The 20,897-nt window shown below is 42.4% G+C and overlaps 1 protein-coding gene across 3 annotated transcripts in view; it reads right to left on the bottom strand.

Annotated features, from left to right (window-relative positions):
• Nucleotides 1-20,109, bottom strand: part of RALGPS2 (Ral GEF with PH domain and SH3 binding motif 2) — a 284,167-nt gene extending 264,058 nt beyond the window's left edge. For all 3 annotated transcript variants that reach the window (XM_084635739.1, XM_084635740.1, XM_084635741.1), the window contains exon 1: nt 18,874-20,109. The gene's annotated coding sequence lies outside the window, so the exon portion shown is untranslated. The remainder of the gene's footprint in view (nt 1-18,873) is intronic.
• Nucleotides 20,110-20,897: the final 788 nt, after the last annotated feature.

Here is a 20,897-nt window from a genome sequence, read left to right as displayed (position 1 = left end):
TGGCTGGCAGCAGACAAAAAAGGCGCGAAATGATTGTCTGCCCTTGCTTTCATGGGGGGAAGGAGGGTGGGAACGGGTTCCTGACGATATGTACCCAGAACCACCCGCGACAATGTTTTAGCCCCATCAGGCATTGGGATATCAACCCAGAATTCCAATGGGCAGCGGAGACTGCGGGAACTGTGGGATAGCTACCCACAGTGCAACACTCCGGAAGTCGACGCTTGCCTCGGTACTGTGGAAGCGCTCCGCCGAGTTAATGCACTTAATGCACTTAGAGCATTTTCTGTGGGGACACACACACTCAAATATATAAAACCAATTTCAAAAAAACCGACTTCTATAAATTCGACCTAATTTCGTAGTGTAGACATACCCCAAGATTGCTATTTCAGTCTGCCACAGAAAATCTCTACACACAAGAAGCGTAGCCCTTCACCGCATCAACTGGTTGTGTTCATTTTGGCCTAGAAAATGAACTCAAGCATACTGGCACCAGACCACCAGATCAACACATCACCACTGATTAGTTTGCCTCATTCCTTTCTACTCATCTTTTCCCTCAGCAACCTCTTCTCCTGCAATTGGTCTCTTCTGCTTCCTGCCCCTTTTTTCCTTCTGAGCACCTCAATCATTCTGCGGCTGATAAACATAGTGCTTCCATATAGGGGGAAAAAACAGTGTGTGCGGGAACAGCACAGTTACAATCCTCTGCTGTGAAGGAGCTCTCAGTGATTTAAATACCACAAAAGGGCATGTGGGAACAATTAAGATTCCTATTACACTACCTCAAATTTGACCTCAATATTTAGTATCCAGAGTCTACTGGTTTAGTTTAGTAGAAACTTTATATACCCCAAAAATATTAATCCAAGTTACTTGTGCCTTAAAGTATTCACAAGGAAAATTAAGGCTACCTGCCTCCTGGCAAACGGGACTGCTTTCCGGAGGAGTATTCTGGTGAAGGATGATATCCTCTGCCTTTGTTGAAGCCATTCAGGTACTAGCTTCAGGTATGGTGCTGGTATTCTTGATTACCTCAGCATCTCCCTGGAATCCTTGAGAGAACAGAGCACTTCCTCCATTCAGATACGAGCTCCATTCCCTTGAAAGTAAGTTATCTATTGTTGCCAGAAATATTTTAGTAAGTGACTAATTCACTCACAGAAAAGTTTGCCCTAACAGCAGATTTCAAGAAGATATTGTATAGCATCCACAGAAAGCAAGTTGAAAATTGCAAGTATCCACATCAGAAAGTTAATTTTAAGAGTTATGTTTATTTTCTCTAGGAACAGAAAAAAATACACATACATACAATATTCATGCCTATGTTGCCAACTCACAATTTTATCAAGTATTTCAGAATTTTTTTCTTAAAGCTTCAGCTCCTAGCTACTTGAGATTCTCAGTTTTCATTAAAAATAACTTTTTAGTCCTCTCAGTTGTGGAGAAAGTCTTGAAAACACAAACCCGAAAGGATCAAAAGCCAGAGAGCAAATAAAAAGAACCCAAAATTATATAACTTTTAAGCTAACCTAACAGTTTTGGGGAGTCATGATTTTTGACTGTGTGGATTTGGCAATACTGCCAATCAAAGCAGCCCAAATTCTGAATGTCATATACTCAAACTGCTCACCAACAAGCTGCAGACCAGAAATTTGCAGAAATCGTTTGACAAGTAATTTCGAACATATTCAAGAAAAAACTGTGATCCATTAGGTAATCTATAAACAGAAATAAGAGGCAAATTTTACATCTTCATAGCTCCTGAAACTACAAAGGATAAAAACAGATCTCTTTGGAACATTTGGCGTTGTCTCAAACAAGCAGAGCCACTTGGGGAAACCCGCATCATAAGAATGGTGAACAAGTCATATACATGTTTAAAAACCATTCTTTTTTCTTCATCTTATATTATCCACAAATGAGTCAACTCTTATCTGCTAGATGTACAGCTGAGGGAAAGACCTGGTCTAATATACTTCACTCTCTACAGACAGCAGCAGCAGGCGGCTGCTTTATCTCTAAGGATCTGCACAACCTTTCTTTTTACCACCAGGAGAAATACCTCAAGTGTTAGTCAAATTGTCTGAATATTGGTGTGGAGTATGAATACATGGGCTTCTACAGGTCTTCAGCCCTTAGATGACCTAAAAGAGATCCCAAGCCACGCACCAAATGCAGAAGTTCCTTGCAGTGGGAGTCATGGGAATAAAAGTTTTGGCTCTTCTCAGGAGCCCTGACCTAGTGACTATACTCCCATCTTCCTCCCCCTCCCAGCACAATTCCTGTCTCCATCTTACACAATCCCTTGTAAACTGGCCACTCAACAAAGCACAATATCGCTCAGGATTAGCCAGTTTCCTAAGGGTTATAGTAAACAGCTTCATGTTCAAACAGATGGGCTGGCAAAATGGGGGGCTGTTTTTGGTTGTGTTTTTTTATTTTGTTTTGTTTTTTAAAGAGGGTTGATTTGGCCATGTTTGGCCATCTTTAGACAGTAAAAGATTATTACTATCTCTACGAAGCGTGGCTCTCAAAAAATGGGTTATTTTCCACAAATAGATGTTTTTATTAGGTGATGGACAGTAGCTATCAACTGTTCCTGACTTTGTTCCTGTTGCACTTTCAGGATAAAGAGATTGCATTACAGTACTTATATGAGGTGAACTGAAAAATACTATTTCTTTTATCATTTTTACAGTGCAAATATTTGTAATCAAAAACAATAACAAAGTCAGCACTGTATACTTTGTATTCTGTGTTGTAACTGAAGCCAATATATTTGAAAATACAGAAAAACATCCAAAAATATTTAGTACATTGCAACTGGGATTCTATTGTTCAGTGTGATTAAAACTGCGATTAATCATGATTAATTTTTTTAATCATGTTTTTTTGAAGTTAATCGCATGACTTAACGGCGATTAATCGACAGCCCTAATTGGAATACAACTATTTTACTTACATTTCAGTATATAGAGCAGTATAAACACTTAGTCTGTATGAAATTTAGTACTGACTTCGCTAATGCTTTTTGTGTAGCTTGTTGTAAAACTAGGCAAATATCTAGACGAGTTGATGTACTCCCTGGAAGACCTCTGCGTATCCGCAGGGGTACATGTACCCCTGTTGAGAACCACTGGTCTAGAACTCCACTGTACTGTGCTATGTCAATCTCTGAAATTGTCACTACTGTAAAAAGATAAAATAGACTGCATGACTACTCCACTATATCCTCCAAGGGAAAATTGATGTGTAGGCAGTGGGGATGAAACCCATCTCCTATTGGCTACAAGTAGAGATATCTACAGCATCTCCGGGGAGTAAGGCAAGTCCGCCCTCTTCTTTCATTCCCGCAAAAAGGGAAAGGGAAAGAGACCAGTAATCTTACATGCCTTCTAATTCCATTCCTGTCCATTTCCTTTTTGACTAAAGACTATAGCTTTAGGGAGAGACTGGGAAAGCCAGAGTCTGTAAAACTGTAGAAATCGGACAGGAGAAAAAAAAAATGAAAAATAAAATACCAGCTGGCTCAGAGAGCAAATGCAATATATAAAACTCTTAAATAAGAAGTCATTTTAGTTGTATATACAACCCTCAGCCTTCGAACATACTCAGCAATTTTTTTACGACTTCCCTGAGACATATTTGTAATTTTATGATTGTATACAATAGGTTAGAGAGAGACAAATCAGTTGCATCAAAAATATGAATCATCCCAAACTCTGTTCACTTTCAGTCTTACCCTGATTAGTTATACAATTCCAAGGCGGCCAAATATATCTCCTAGTATCACACATCCAAACAATTGTTACATGGCAGTGATACCTATTCAAGGTTGGCCAATTCACGGATTCCATCCCATGGTGGATTTCTCATTCTATAAGCAGTGTCACATTTCCTTACAATTGCACTTGGTGGAAAGTTTTTAGCATAAATAGCATGATTTAATAATTTTCATACCTAGAATAAAAATCTCAAAACTGAGGTATAAAAAACGGTTACTAACTTTCTGTAACTGTTGTTCTTCAAGATGTGTTGCTCATCTCCATTCCGTGTTAGGTGTGTACCCACCATGTGTGCTGTTGCCAGAGAGATTCCCACCCAGTGGTATCTGTAGGGGCCAGCTCTAGTGCCCTCATGCTGGTAGAAGAGGCATTGCCAGCCCCGCACCATTCCAGTTTCTTTTTGCCATCAACTCTGACAGCGTGGTAGGAGGACAGGCCATGGAATTGACATAAGCACCAAATCTCAAAGAGCAACAGTTATAGAAGGTTAGTAACCATTTTTCTTCAAGCACTTGCTCATGTCCATTCTATGTTAGGTAACTCACAAGCAGTGCCCTTGGAGGTGGGCTAGGAGATCACAGGCATGCAGATTGCAACACAGCTCTCCTGAACATTGTCTTGAGCGTGTTTGGTGATAGCATAGTGGAACACAAAGGTGTGGATCGACGACCATGTTGCTTCCTTGCAGATATCCTGGATCAGTAACTACAAAGAACGCTGCTGAGGATGCTTGCACTCTTGCAGAATGGGTTTTCACGATGACCGGAGGCAGGACCTTTGCCTGTCCATAGCAAGCCTAGATGTGATCCAGGACAAGATCCTCTGGGACAACACCGAAAGCCCTTTCATTCTATCCGCTGCAGTGACAAAAAGCTGTTTCAACTTTCAGATGGGTTTAGTCCTGTCAATATAGAAGGCCAGGGCCCTTCTAACATCTGAAGAATGCAAATGCCTTTCCTCATTCATGCTGTGAAGCTTCAGGAAGACAGGCAGAAAGAGCAGCTTGGCTCCAAGGCTGGTTTAAGTGCAGTTCCATTAACAGGGCCTTCAAACGAATATCCCTGTCTTTTTGGGTGTGAGGCCTGAAGCCCCAGCAGATTTTACACCTGTCCTTGATATGACCTTCCCCAAGGCACTTTAGGCAGCTCGAATGAGGGTCGCTCACTGGCATGGGCTTATCACAGGCAGATCACAATTCGAATCCCAGGAACCAGAGCATGCCCTGTCCCTGCGATGGAGTCCTCTGAGGGGACTGTTATCTAACTCTGCTAACTATACATGACTAACACTAACTATGTACAAAAAACAGTCAAATTCAACGACTAGAGAAGGCTTGCAAACACACGGGAGAGAAAGTCGTTCCAGCAACCGTCACAGGCAGTAAGAAAGAACTGGAAAGGCATTGGGCCAGCAGCATCCCTTACACCGGTGCATGGGGGTGGGACTCCAGGGATCACTAGAGCCAGCCCTGTGGATACCACTGGGGGGAAAAAAAATCTCTGGAAACAGTGCATGAGGCTTGTGCACACCTAACATGGAATGAACACGAGCAAGCACTCGAAGAAGAAGAATGTTTAGGATTGACTAATACTTCAACATTACCAAAACAGGTTAAACAATGGGCCACTCAACACACCATATGTTGTTACTCTTGATATTTTATATTCAGACTCTAATGCAATCTGGGACACTTTTGTTGAATTAATTTGAGTCTTAAATCCTAAACAGAAGATGTAACCTCAATATATATTTTGCTCCACACATCCATGGCTATTTCCAAAATTTTCTCCCTAGAGTCTTGTCTACTCTGGATTTCAAAGTTACATAAGTTAGCCACACTGTGTTTCATTCGACACATAGGAGCATTTTTTGTTGCGTTTACCTGAGATGCATCATCATATTTTTTCAATTCATATTTAAATACCACCACAGAAATGTAGAATAGCAATTGTGAATTATTTGGGTTTCTTCCTTTCCCTCTCCAGATCACTCGATTCACCTTTTTGATAACGCACAAGATAAGTTCTGTTGTACTTGTGATTGTACCATAAATATAAGTGAAAAAATCAGTTATACACATCCTATTTCTACAAACTGAAGTCTCATATGCATTAATTACTACATACAATTGCAGTTTCCCGTGGAAAGAGTACTTGCAAATTAGTTTTTATTTTGAAATATTAATTAGGTTCCTCAAAGAAAACTTCAAATATCATGACAGCTCCAAGAAAAAGGCAAATTTGACTCTCAAAAACATTAATAAAATACGAGTAAAACACAAGTTGTAACATATAATGCAATTTGAGCTGCATGCATAAGTTATTCACACAGAGTCAAGTTTCATAAATGCACCGTTGGCATTTTGTTTTAAAAAACAAGCAGAAGAAACTACAAGCAATTAGACATTCAAGAGAGAACAATCTGCAAGCACACTTTCTAAAGAAGATTGGTAACTTTGGTAACAGCACAGACTTTCCTCAAAGGCATAAGATTGTACTCTTGCTTTATACGTCTAAAATGCTTAATTATCCAGCCTTTTAATAACCCTGACAGAATATACCTTCTCTTTACAACTGAACTTACATCCATTTCATATCTGATATTCACTTCACAATTATAGTCAGAAGACTGAGCAGAAACAAGGAGAGTACCGACTTGCCATTTAGATTTGTTTTAGATTAGTTTTGCTCTCCTTCACGAGCTCCCTCACATTGTAAAATGCCAACCAGGGTAGTATCTAGGCACAAGAAGAGCAATTCAAGGGCATAAGAAAATCCCAAACAGGAATACTGCACAGGTTGCTCTTATTTCAGGCAGGTCTACACTACAGGACTAAGTCAACCTAAGTTACGCAACTCCAGCTATGTGAAAAATGTAGCTAGAGTTGACGTACCTTAGGTTGACTTATTGTGGTGTTTACATCGTGCTGGGTCAACAAGAGAAACTTTCCCATCAACTTACCTTATGGTTCTCGTTCCAGTGGAGTACCGGAGTCAACGGGAGAGCGATCGGCGGTCAATTTAGCTAATTTACCATGTGTTAATCCCCTGGTAAGTGGAGACAAGCCCTTAGAAGGTGAGCATTTCTTTTTCCTTTTGTATTTGTAAAAACTATGTGGACAAAAGTGACTGACTGAGATTCATGGGGACAACCAAGGCCTTATCTACATTAGAAACAGTTTGTTACTTATACCAGCAAACCACACCCCCATCTCCGGCATGGGGGTGGGGGGAAGACGGCTCATACCAACTCTTTTCCCAGTATAGCTTACACCAGTTCCTCAAATGAAATAAATTATACTGGCAAACAGATTTTTTTTTCTATGAGTTTATGCTGGTATAAAACACTCCTAACCAATATTATTACACCAGCTAAAAGACCTACTACACATATAGCCGAAACCCGCTTTTGACTTTGTCCGAAGTGCTGACAATTACAATAAAATTCATCCATTTCACATATATTCCTTAGTGTGAATGTACAGTAACTCCTCACTTAACGTTGTAGTTATGTTCCTGAAAAATGCTACTTTAAGCAAAACAATGTTAAGCGAATCCAATTTCCCCATAAGAATTAATGTAAAGGAGAGGGAGGGGTTAGGTTCCAGGGAAATTTTTTTCACCAGACAAAAAAGATTTTATATATATCCCACCGTCTGACTTCACCACCTCAACCAAGCTTCACAATCATCATTGCTGTGTACAGTATTAAACTGTTTAAAACTTATACTGTCTCTTTGTGTGTGTGTGTGTGTGTGTGTGTGTGCGCGCGTATACACACAGAGTATAAGTTTTAAACAAATAATTTAACACTGTACACAGCAATGATGATTGCGAAGCTTGGTTGAAGTGGTGAAGTCAGATGGTGGGATATTTCCCAGGGAATGCCTTATGCTAAAATGATGAACTAGAACAGCTGAGCCCTCAAGGGTTAACACACAGTTGTTAACGTAGCCTCACACTCTACAAGGCACCATAAATGGAGGGAGGGAAGGGAGCATGGCAGAGAGACAGACACACACACACCCTATGTGTGAAAAAGATGCGCATGGCCCCTTTAAGTACACTGCCTTTTTAAGTAGATCAGCAAGTTCAGACAGCCCCTGCTGCCAGCACACTCCCACTGTCCTGAGCCCTATCCTGTGTCTCCCCTGTGTCCCCCACCCCCAGCCCTGCTCTATGGAAATGGGGTAAGTAGGGGCAGGAGCAGGGAGGAGGGGACATTTAGCCCCCCTCTTCTCACCCCCGCATAGCAAGCATAAGGCTCCCGGGAGCAGCTCCAAGGCAGAGGGCAGGAGCAGCACATGGAAGTGGGGGGAAAGACAGCTGAACTGCCCAGCAATTGATAGCTTGCTGGGCAGCTGCGGCACAGGGAACTTAGAGGAGCGGGGAGCTGATAGGGGGGCTGCTGGTCCACCCTGATTCCAAGCCCCCACCAGCTAGCTCCAACGGGCTGCTCTTTCTGCAAGCAGTGGACAAAGCAGGCAGCTGCCAAACAACGTTGTAAGGGAGCGCTGTGCAACTTTAAACAAGCATGTTCTCTAACTGATCAGCAACGTAACAATGAAACAACGTTAACTGGGACGACTTTAAGTGGGGAGTTACTGTAGCTGAATAAAGATGCCTTACAGCTTATTCCCCTTCCCACATGGGAATATCTATACGAATATAAATCACCTTTATATTGGTATAACTGCATTCACAAGAGCATTATGTTGCTTTAACTATTCTGGTATACATTTTATTTATTTAGATTTAAAATACTAAAGACATCTACCCCTGGCTCTAGGAGCCTTAATTATAAAATAAATGCATTTAAATTAAATATCATCATCACTGAAATCAATTCTCCAGGAACTCAGCTGGCCAGCCAGTCATCATCTAGGAAGCATACCCTCAGCCTTTTCCAAAGACCCTATCAAACAAGCATCTTTAGTAGCAAGCCCAGAAAGTCCCCAAATTCAGGCCAAGAAGGGGGAGCAAGTTTCAGAGACAGAGCCCTCATAGGAGAATGCTCTAACAGCCAGCCCCTTTCTCTCATAAGAAGGAGGATCCAATTTGAGAACCCATGCTAACCAAAGCTGTAGCAATACGGCATAGGGAGCCAGGCAGTCTCAGATGACAACACATTAAACTCCATCTGGAGCTAAATGGGCAACCAGTGCAGATCCCAGAGCACTGGTGTCATGTGCTCCCAGTGAAATGACCCACTCAATAAGTGAGCCATTGTGTTCTACACAAACTTCAGTTTCCAAATGGTTTTAAGATGTAGTCCCCATGCAGACCGCATTGCAGTAGTCTAATATTAGAGGTGACAAAAGCATAGATAATAGTAGGAAGCATCACATAGAATCATAGAATCATAGAATATCAGGGTTGGAAGGGACCCCAGAAGGTCATCTAGTCCAACCCCCTGCTCAAAGCAGGACCAATTCCCAGTTAAATCATCCCAGCCAGGGCTTTGTCAAGCCTGACCTTAAAAACCTCTAAGGAAGGAGATTCTACCACCTCCCTAGGTAACGCATTCCAGTGTTTCACCACCCTCTTAGTGAAAAAGTTTTTCCTAATATCCAATCTAAACCTCCCCCACTGCAACTTGAGACCATTACTCCTCGTTCTGTCATCTGCTACCATTGAGAACAGTCTAGAGCCATCCTCTTTGGAACCCCCTTTCAGGTAGTTGAAAGCAGCTATCAAATCCCCCCTCATTCTTCTCTTCTGCAGGCTAAACAATCCCAGCTCCCTCAGCCTCTCCTCATAACTCATGTGTTCCAGTCCCCTAATCATTTTTTGTTGTCATCTCAAAGGAAAGATCACAACTTCCTGGCCAGATGCAGTGAAAAGCTGACTGGGTCAGCTGTAATATGACTGTCAAACAACGACAACTGGGGGTCTAAAAATCACCCCTCAGTCGCAAACACTATTAACTAATGGCAGATGTGCTCCTTATCACAGAGGCTGATAATATACCTTCAGCATCTCTTCCAGTTGCTTACTCCAACCCATCCCCATCTCAGTCTTATCTGAGTGGGGCCTCTGCCAGCTTACTCTCACCCATGCTCCAATCTCAATTAGACACTGACTGAGGAGCTGAATTGCATCATCCCAGACAGATGAGAGAGAAGCCTACCGTTAGGTGTCATCAACACACTGAAAAAGCTTAACCCCATATCTCATTTTAATCCTCCTAATGGCACCATACACACATTGAACAAGAGGGGTGAAAAATGGTACCTTGCAGCACCCCACACATGACAGCTCTTCAAGAAGAGGGGCAATTGCCCACAACTACCCATTGAGATCTGTCCAAGAGGAAAGAAAACAAACTCACTGAAGAGCAGTCCCATCCACCCCATACAGGTTCACAGGTGAGTCAGCATCACCTTAACATATCAAAGGTAGTTGATAGTCTTTCATCTATTGTCAGGAGATGGACCAATGCAATGTCTGTGCAACAGGCAGGACTATATCAGACTGAGAAGAGTCAAAGAGATAAATGACATCTAGGTACCATGGGAGTTGTTCCACCACAACCTTACCTATGTGACAAAGTAACAGGCAATCTGCCCCCTTCTAATCATAATATATTTCTATACCAATCCAAAGTAGTCTTCCTCTCTTCATAATTTACCAAATTTATTTTACTGTGTCTGATGAGCTATAAAAACATAATGGGCATTTTATTTAGTAATTAAAGTACACTTTCAAAAACAGATTTACATAGAAAGTTTGGCATTCTCTGCTCTACATCTTATTTATTACAACCTTACAAAAATACCCAAGTTGTTGTCAGTTATTAATCATGTGTGCAAGAGAAGCGTGATGAATTTCATCTGAATACATTACTGATACTCCTACTTAAGTTTACCCTTATATTTTTAACTTTTGTATCAAAATTCAAATTACAAGAGGCAGTAAATGGGCAAGAAGTTCAACTGAAACTTTACCCTAATTTAAGAATAAAAATTTTAAATATTTTTAATCATATTCATTTTTCACAGTGACATTTCTCATTTGAAGCACCTTATTAAACTTAACTTTAGAACATCTGGTAAATGGCAAGCAAGCATGTCACTGGCAACTACTAAGTGGGGAATAACCATTCCTTATATGAGTATAGTTATACCAAGAGCTTTTACCAAATAATCTCTTTACTGCATAATGGATCTAAATCATAACAGTCCCTGTGACATATTCTCCTTATAACTTAATTTATTAATTTCACTGGACAGGCATCATAAGAAAAGTAATGTGTTTAAACAAAATTAATGTCCTCTTTGTGATAAGAATACTTATTACACAAATAAGAGTGAGATCCCACATCCACACACACTCCCAGCTGATGTAATCATACTGAGCTTTCAAGCACTGCTTGGGACACTGATCTTAGAATATCCTGCCTTAACCCACCATGTTTCTCAATTCCATAACTTTTCTTCGGGATCTGATAAGCACTGCATGGATTAAATCAACTGGAAGGAAATGTAGACCATACGCTCAGTTGCATCTGAGGAGAGGAACGGGAGTGTAGAAGTAGGGAAATATGAGGACCACCATTCAGTGCATGTATTGTTTTGTATTGAAGCCTAATGTCTGCAGGAGTAAATGCTCTACTTCTTCAATCCACTAACATACAAAGGCTTCCTAACACAAAGGGCTCACACAAAGTATTTCACATCATCTTTTTTTTCATTCCACTAGCTACAACAAAGATTCATGTATTTTTCTGAAAATCCTAATAAAATACTGTATATTTGTTTTCTTTGCTTGAAAACTGACCTATTCATGGGATTATTATAGAAACTATTAAGTGATTCCCAAATTTAATTTGACTTCCCCCCACCCCACCCACAATATATAAGGGCATCAGATACTTAAAAATTTCAGAACATCCACTTTAAATCTCTTCCTTTGTAAAGGTATGTTTAATTTCCTTCAGGTTTTTCAAAAAGGTTCTTCTTCTTTACCCTGACAGTTAATCTTAAAATTCTGAAAACAAAGATGTTTTGAGGATCTTTTTTCTTATAAGTTAAATGAAAAGCAAAAAGATCAGCCTTCTGATGACAGCCCTGTTGCAAATAGAACTATGGATAAAATATTGGTCTCTCCCTAACAACATGGCTCTCCACCAGAACCAACACATTACATTTGTCTGATTCTGCATTTGGGACACAAACCTTGCATGTATGAAGAGGAGACTTCTACGTCAGCAATTATTGCTGCTGTTAGAGGAGTCTAAAATTTTTATTTATACAACTTAGTTTGTACACTTTCCAAATAGTTTCAGGAGGCATTTTTAAGTATCGTCTCAAAAATTACTTGCTCATTTTCTTTTACAACACTTTTCAGAGTAGCAGCCGTGTTAGTCTGTATTCGCAAAAAGAAAAGGAGTACTTGTGGCACCTTAGAGACTAACCAATTTATTTGAGCATAAGCTTTTGTGAGCTACAGCTCACTTCACAATGAAGTAAGCTGTAGTTCACGAAAGCTTATGCTCAAATAAATTGGTTAGTCTCTAAGGTGCCACAAGTACTCCTTTTCTTTTTACAACACTGTCAAATACAGGACTGTAAAAGACTCTCAAAACAGAAACATGTCATGATGTGTTTGTAAAGAAATATAGTGCATACATGCCTTAGTTCACACAAAAGCCAAATAATTAGATTACACCACCCAACCCTAAAGCAAAGTTTTCAATTCAAATGAAAGCAGGAATTCAATTGGCTCAGTAGGTACAAAAATCCATCAAGGACCAAATCCTGGTCATACTGAAGTCAGTGGCAAAATTCTCGAACTTCAGCGGGACACAGATTTGGTCTCAACCAATTCTTAAAAAAAACAAAAAAAACAAACACAATTTGCAGGGTTGGTAATTTCACGAGAAAAACTAGTTTAGGACAGGGCACTGGTAAATACCTGTTTCAGCCAGGAAAAATAAAATTATTATTAGACAATAGTAATGAAAATTACTGAAAAATACTTAATTTGATAATAGTTTTGCAGTAATATAGTCTGTTTAATCTTAATTAAAGGAAATAAAACCAGAAATTGCCTCATCCTAAAGCTCTATGCCATTGCCTCAGCTATCTCAAATAGAAACTGAAACTTCTGAAATCTGGGAATTCCCCTTCTTTGTTTTGGGGAAATAATGGTTTTAGATAGAGATGCATCAGGTATCAATTCCAAATACTGATGAAAGATCTGAAGTATGTCAAGAGAAATGTTTAACTATAAAAAAAAAAATCTTAGAGATCTTAAAGTTCTAAAACTTAATTTTAATAAAGACAAAAATAAAATTTAAAAGAACAACAGGTTACTTACTGGTAACTGATATTCTTTGAGAGTTGCCTCTGTGTATTCCCACTTGGGGGTTGGCACCCATTGGCATCAAGCTCTTGGAATCCCTAGCAAAGCAAAGGAGTACTTGTGGCACCTTAGAGACTAACAAATTTATTAGAGCATAAGCATTCGTGAGCTACAGCTCACTTCATCGGATGCATGCAGTGGAAAATATAGTGGGGAGATTTTATATACACAGAGAACATGAAACAATGGATGTTACCATACACCCTGTAACAAGAGTGATCAGGAAAGGTGAGCTATTACCAACAGGAGAGCGGGGGCGGGGGGAAGAAGGAGACACAACCTTTTGTAGTGATAACCAAGGTGGGCCATTTCCAGCAGTTGACAAGAACAGCAGGAGGGAAAATAAACAAGGGGAAATAGTTTTACTTTGTGTAATGACCCATCCACTCCCAGTCTTTATTCAAGCCTAAGTTAATTGGATCCAGTTTGCAAATTAACTCCAATTCAGCAGTCTCTCCTTGGAGTCTGCTTTTGAAGGTTTTTTTTGTTGAAGAATTGCCATTTTTAGGTCTGTAATCGAGTGACCAAAGAGATTAAAGTGTTCTCCGACTACTTTTTGAATGTTATAAATCTTGACGTCTGATTTGTGTCCATTTATTCTTTTATGTAGAGACTGTCCAGTTTGGCCAATGTACATGGCAGAGGAGCATTGCTGGCACATGAGGGCATAGATCACATTGGCAGATGTGCAGGTGAACGAGCCTCTCATACTGTGGCTGATGTGATTAGGCCCTATGATGGTGTCCCCTGATGACTAGATATGTGGACACAGTTGACAACGGTCTTTGTTGCAAGGATAGGTTCCTGGGTTAGTGTTTTTGTTGTGTGGTGTGTGGCTGCTGGGGAGTATTTGCTTCAGGTTCAGGAGCTGTCTGTAAGCAAGGACTTGCCTGTCTCCCAAGATCTGTGGGAGTGATGGGTCATCCTTCAGGATAGGGTGCAGATTCTTGATGATGCAATGGAGAGGTTTTAGTTGGGGGCTGAAGGTGATGACTAGTGGCGTTCTGTTATTTTCTTTGTTGGGCCTGTCCTGTAGTAAGTAACTTCTGGGTACTCTTCTGGCTCTTGTCAATCTGTTTCTTCACTTCAGCAGGTGAGTACTGTAGTTGTAAGAATGCTTGATAGAGATCTTGTAGGTGTTTGTCTGTCTGAGGGGTTGGAGCAAATGCGGTTGTATCGTAGAGCTTGGCTGTAGACAATGCGGTCACCACCACCCCAACCGGCTCTCCTGCTGGTAATAGCTCACTTTTCCTGATCACTCTTGTTACAGTCTGTATGGTAACACCCATTATTTCATGTTCTCTATGTAAGTAAAATCTCCCTACTATATTTTCCACTGTGTGCATCCAATGAAGTGAGCTGTAGCTCATGAACGCTTATGCTCTAATAAATTTGTTAGTCTCTAAGGTGCCACAAGTACTCCTTTTCTTTTTACGGATACAGACTAACAAGGCTGTTACTCTGAAACCTAGCAAAGTAGTGTTCTTTGGGACTTCATGATCACCCTCTATTGACATCAGCATTCAACATCTGAGCGTATATAAGACTATGGCCACCAAACACCTGAGTTCCTTCTTATGGAGCCAAATTATGTTAAGAACCCCAAGATAGAGGGAAAGTCTGAATGCACAGAGACAACTCTCATACAACAGTTACCAAAAAATAGCTTCTCCTTTTATGAGGGCCTCGGTGTACAGTATTCTGACTTGTGGAAGAATGGCAAGCACCACCACCTACAACAGACAACGGATTGAGGAGTTCTTTAGGTAAACAAATACCGAACTACTGCTTGCTGAAATCTAGAATCAGAGTGGGAAGCAAGATCTAACAGAGTATTTAGGGAGGATGTGAACTGAATTCCTTGTGGCTGCTCAACATCTCTCTCCTATAGGTATTTGTCTCAGACATGCTACCCAGGTAACAGCAGCACTGCAGTATTTGAGGGCTTGTCTACATTTGTAACACTACAGTGGCACTGCAGCACCACTGTACTGCTTCAGTGTAGACACTACCTATGCCGATGGGAGGGGTTCTCCTATTAGCATAGGTAATCCATCTCCACAAGAGGCAGTAGCTAGGTCAACAGATGAATTCTAAATCTTCTCATTCTGATTCTTCCATTGACCTAGTACTGTCTACACCAGGGATTGTCAGCTTAACTACAAAGCTGAGGAATGTGGATTTTTCACACCCCTGAGAAACATAGCTGGGTCAACCTAACTTTTTAGTGTGGACCTATCCTCAGTGTGCAATGAGACTTCATCCCCGTTGGGAAGGAAACTTGAACCTTAGAACTGCAAAAACCTCTGAGTGGAAATACCCTATCTTTTACAGTTCTCCCCAATGACACAAATGTTAAGATTTATACAAGGTCTTAGTCTTTTCTAAGTAAAAGCAAAGTTCTCTTCACATGAGAGAGAGTTTCCTAACCTCCTTCTCAGAGAAAGAAAAGAAAGTGAGGTAAGTAGAGGGCTAAAAAATGCGAAAGTGTTTATTTCTATGATTTTCAGATAAATGCAACATTTTTCCATAGATATTGCAAATCTTCAAAACCAAGGGCAGTACTTCTGAAAAGACAAAGAAATACCAACTCAGGAGCTACAATTTATCCACTAGACCCTGATGCTACAATCTGATCTAAACAAGCAGCTTCTTGCACCAGCGTGGAGCCCCATTAAATTAAACAGATACTCCTGGGGGAATTCTGCACCACTGCATGCATACAGAATTCATGTCCCCTGCAGAATTTTTTTTGCTTTCCAGAGGAAAGATGACTTCTGACGGGGAAGAAAAGGAAGCTGCAAGAGTGGTCACGTGCTCCTCCCCAGCAGCGCGGGCACGTCAGTTCTGGCACCCGGAGCAGCCAGCAGAGACATCAATTATCCCCCCATCCCGGGGGGGGGGGGCAGGACTGGGTGGACATGGGAAGACATCAGTCACCACTGGGAGGGGGAGGGGGCAGGCAGAGCATGCATGCCAGTGACAGAGGCTCTGTCTCTCTCGCCCGCTATTGCAGCATGCCTGACGTGGTGGGGCAAGGCTTCAGGGTGTTTCTGAGGAGGCAGTCATGGGGCACAGCAGAATGTAGCAATCTGCTTGCTTAGTGAATTGCCCCAGGAGTATAAAATGGGTGCACAAGTTTTAAGGTTCCTTTAATTGCTGGAGTGGTGTAAAGGAGCCTTTTGTAAATAACTATATAGCCTTATAAATGCTTATGGTGCTTTAGTAATTAGAACTGGTCTAAATTTGATAGGAAGTTTTTTCAGCCCCCAATGTGACCCGTGAACTGTTTACTACTGGCCTTTCTGGACATGGTCAGTAGCCAATAGAAATTGAGAGTTTGATGCCCCAGCCCTCACTTGCTCTTTCAGTTGCCTATGGTGTAATACTGATGTTATGGCTACATATACTTGTTGACTAACAACTAGAAATAAAGGGTAAAACCTAGCTACATTACTATTCAACAAAAGGGGCGTGGAGATTTCCTCCAATGCTCCTCACTCCCATTCTCCATCCATTGTATTGTAATTTAAATAACTTATCAAAATAATTGAAACTAGCATGATTATATTACATTATTTTTACAAATAAATTATGCAGAATTTTGCAGAATTTAAAATATTGTGTGCAGAACTTTAATTTTTTGGCACAGAATTCCCCCAGGAGTAAATGAAACTCTACATAGGACTTATGGTCTGCATATAGACCCTATGACATAATCAGGTTCCAAGTCAGTACAGTTTGTGTTGAAGTGGTGGTGTACATGAAAGTCCTACTATTTTTAAGGGTTCTAAAGCTTGTAGCAAAAATTTAACATAGTTCAAAACAACATGAGGGGAGAAGAATTTTTTTAATTTTACCATTTGTTTCCTTATGATGAGTTTACAACACTGTGTAGAGTAAAAAATAGAGGCACAGTTACAACTGGTATGATGGTAATACCTTACATTAATGGACTGAAAAATGTGCCAATTTTATTTAAAAAATTAAAACATAGAACTGATACAGATAAGATAGTTACAGCTAGAAAGAATTTAAAACTTTTCATAAAAAAGTTAACTCCATTAAAATAGTTCCCTATGGCAACTGCCAATCTTGAAATGAACCGAGTAAACAGTAAAACTGGAAGAGTTTATGAATTCTCTATTACCCGGATATTGGTTTTTCACACTTTATTTCCTCTTCAATTGGAATCCAGTGTCTTATCTGCCTCTCTTCCATCTATATTATCAGAGTTTTCCCTTCCCCCTACCATCCCAAACAAAGTAACAGCTGTGCTAAATTGCCTCCTCTGAGAATGCAGCTCTCTGAATATACTGGACTGCCTGTGTGAAACAGTAACTGAAGTAGTCTCCAACTGCACATTTAAGAGTAAATGGTTGTCCGTCACTAGTCTGCCTGAGACAGTTGCATCTAATTCTTTGCTTAGCCTACACATCCCTCCCAGAACCACCATGCCCAAAAAGGACTAGTGTCTATGACCCAACACCTATTTCTGTTCTACTACAGTGGTTTCCAGCAGCACCAGGAGTGCTGAATTTCAGGATTCTGGCACCCAAACTTTCCCTCTTCCTTATAAAAGTCTCCATGATAGTGCAGCACTGCAAACCCACCTCAACCCATCCTAATTCGAAGTGTGCATGCTATAATCCATCTTGGGACCCAAGCTGCTCCATAACCTCATCTCATGATCGCACAGACCCATTCAAACCCTGGGTGCTTTAACTCACCAACTGGGCTCAGTTACCCTGTACCCACACCTCACAACTGATGCATTCAAACCACAAAATCTCTAATTCTCTTAAAACACAGATTGACCATTCCATACTGCTGTCAATGAGCAAACGCTTCATTCAAACCATGGACGCTCTTACTCACACTTGGTTTGAGCTATTCTGTATCCCCATCTAGCGATCACACACACGGAACGATTCGGAACACCCTGGCACATTAACCTGGCCAAAGCTCAGGCCCTTTCAAACTGCGCGTCCTCTAGTCTGGCATGGGGGTCAGGCCAAGGCAGCCCACCTTCCGAACACGTGCGTTTTAATCCATGTTCCCTATTCCCATCTAGCAGGGAGCCAGCCTCACCCTCTCCAACCCATCCTAGGGCTTGGACCGCGTCACATACCCCTCTTGCCATCGCGCAGCCCCATTCAAACGGCGGGTGAGCTGGCTGAGTCGGGGACGCTCCATACGCCCACCTCACAAGCGCTCAGCCCCATCCCACCCCAGGAGACGGTCAGTCCCCCCGACCTATTCACACACGGGCGGGGAATTGGGGGCTCCAGCCCCACTCACACAGCGCACGCTTTGCCCTGGCCTGGCGGGGCTTACGCCGTAACTACCCCCGTTTCACCCTCCGCGCGCCCCATGCCAGCACAGCCCAGGGCCGGAGTCCACCACCCCCCGCCCAGGCGTGTCTCTGGGGTGAGGGGAAACCACACGCGTGGGGGTGGGTGGAGGGCGGTGTCAGTGGGTCCGGGTTGAGGGATCCGGACCCTCCCCGGATCTGGGAGGGGACCGTGCGCCTCCAATCCCTGCCCGGCAACCCTGCGGCCCGGAATCCAAGCGGAGGCTTATTCTCCTTCTAGGGCTGCAGAGAGCGCAGGAGCTAGACAATACCCAGCCGCAACTCCCCGGAGAGGCGGCAGCGGCCCGGCGGCCTCCCTCACCTCGGAGCAGTGTGTGCGGCGGGGGTGCCTCCCCTGGCTTACCTGCGGAGGACACGGAGCGGGGAAGAAACCACTCGGTCCGCCAGGCGGGCTCCCGCGCTCGGGGCCGCCGCTGCAGCTCACCCGCTCTGGATTACTGTCATTCAGTAGCGGCTACCTGACCCGAGGTCGGGGGGAGGGAACAACAGGCACCACCACAAACAGAGGAGGAAGGCAGAAAACGCATGCGCATAAGTTCCTCTCTCCAGACGAGGTGGGGAATGAGCCCATCCGCGCAGGCGCTGGGTGATGAACGGCGGCGCGCGGCCGCCCGCCTACGATTGGAGCGTCTGTGGCGCAAGTGACTGCGCGCGCGCCCGGCCCGACAGACACAACGATCGTAACGGCCCAACAGCCGCTGGCCGTGGGAGCAGCTCGCGCTCAGCTACTGGGGTAGAGGGTTAGAGGCGCGCGCACGCTCCTGCTGCGGCCGGTCGCCGCAGAGAACAAGGAAGGAGCCTCGCTGGTGATTGTTTCCCCATCGCTCGCGTTCAGTGGGGCTGACTCCAGTCCACCCTACATTAAAATGGCCCTGGAACATCTCGAAGGGCCGTCCCTGGATGCTACCCCAGACTGCTTTTAGGGCCCTTTTTCACCCGCGTCCCTTGGGGAGCCTGTCTACTCTGTTGCAAACCACTTGAGTGCCTCTAATAATTAAGGTTTCAGAGTAACAGCTGTGTTAGTCTGTATTTGCAAAAAGAAAAGCAGTACTTGTGGTAAATTAGAGACTAACCAATTTATTTGAGCATAAGCTTTTGTGAGCTACAGCTCACTTCATCGGATGCATACAGTGGAAAGCGTAGAAGATCTTTTATACACCCAAAACATGAAAAAATACCTCCCCCCCATCCCACTCTCCTGCTGGCAATAGCTTATCTAAAGTGATCACTCTCCTTACAATGTGTATAATAATCAAGTTGGGCCATTTCCAGCACAAATCCAGGTTTTCTCATGCCTCTCCCCCCCCACCCACAAAACACACACAAACCCACTCTCCTGCTGGTAATTGCTTATCTAAAGTGACCACTCTCCTTACAATGTGTATGATAATCAAGGTGGGCCATTTCCAGCATAAATCCGGGGTTTAACAAGAACGTGGGGGGGGGGGGGTTGTTAGGAAAAAACAAGGGGAAATAGGTTACCTTGCATAATGACTTAGTCACTCCCAGTCTTTATTCAAGCCTAAGTTGATTGTATCCAATTTGCAAATGAATTCCAATTCAACAGTTTCTCGCTGGAATCTGGATTTGAAGTTTTTTTGTTGAAGAATTGCAACTTTCATGTCTGTAATCGCGTGACCAGAGAGATTGAAGTGTTCTCCGACTGGTTTATGAATGTTATAATTCTTGACATCTGATTTGTGTCCATTTATTCTTTTACGTAGAGACTGTCCAGTTTGACCAATGTACATGGCAGAGGGGCATTGCTGGCACATGATGGCATAGATCACATTGGTGGATGTGCAGGTGAACGAGCCTCTGATAGTGTGGCTGATGTTATTAGGCCCTGTGATGGTGTCCCCTGAATAGATATATGGGCACAGTTGGCAACAGTCTTTGTTGCAAGGATAGGTTCCTGGGTTAGTGGTTCTGTTGTGTGGTATGTGGTTGCTGGTGAGTATTTGCTTCAGGTTGCGGTTAACAATGTCTGCTAAGGCTTACACAATACAGTAGCTGCCAGTCAGCCACAGACTAGTTCAAATGAACTATGTGTACCATGCTACTATTTCCAGGTCTCCCAGTTAGAAGTGAAAATGCTATATAGGTTTTTATATTACTTTCATCACTGTAGTATCTGAGTATCTTCCAATAGTGCATTAAGCAACATGACTACAAATCTGTCACACACAGTTTATTCTCTCATCCTCCCCACAGAGGGAGAAGAGTGTGCAGTAGAGTGTCTTGTTTTGGTAGTGTATTTTTTTAAAATATAAATCTATCTATCTGTTGCTATGTGTTTATAGTAGAGAAGGCAAGATCAAAGAAATAGGCCTTGCACTTGTAGTGGAAAGCAGTGAGGTTCATGAT

The sequence above is a fragment of the Lepidochelys olivacea genome, assembly GCF_965140295.1.
Source record: "Lepidochelys olivacea isolate rLepOli2 genome assembly, chromosome: 8".
Classification (NCBI taxonomy): domain Eukaryota; kingdom Metazoa; phylum Chordata; order Testudines; family Cheloniidae; genus Lepidochelys; species Lepidochelys olivacea.
This window is presented reverse-complemented; position numbering and strand designations above follow the sequence as displayed.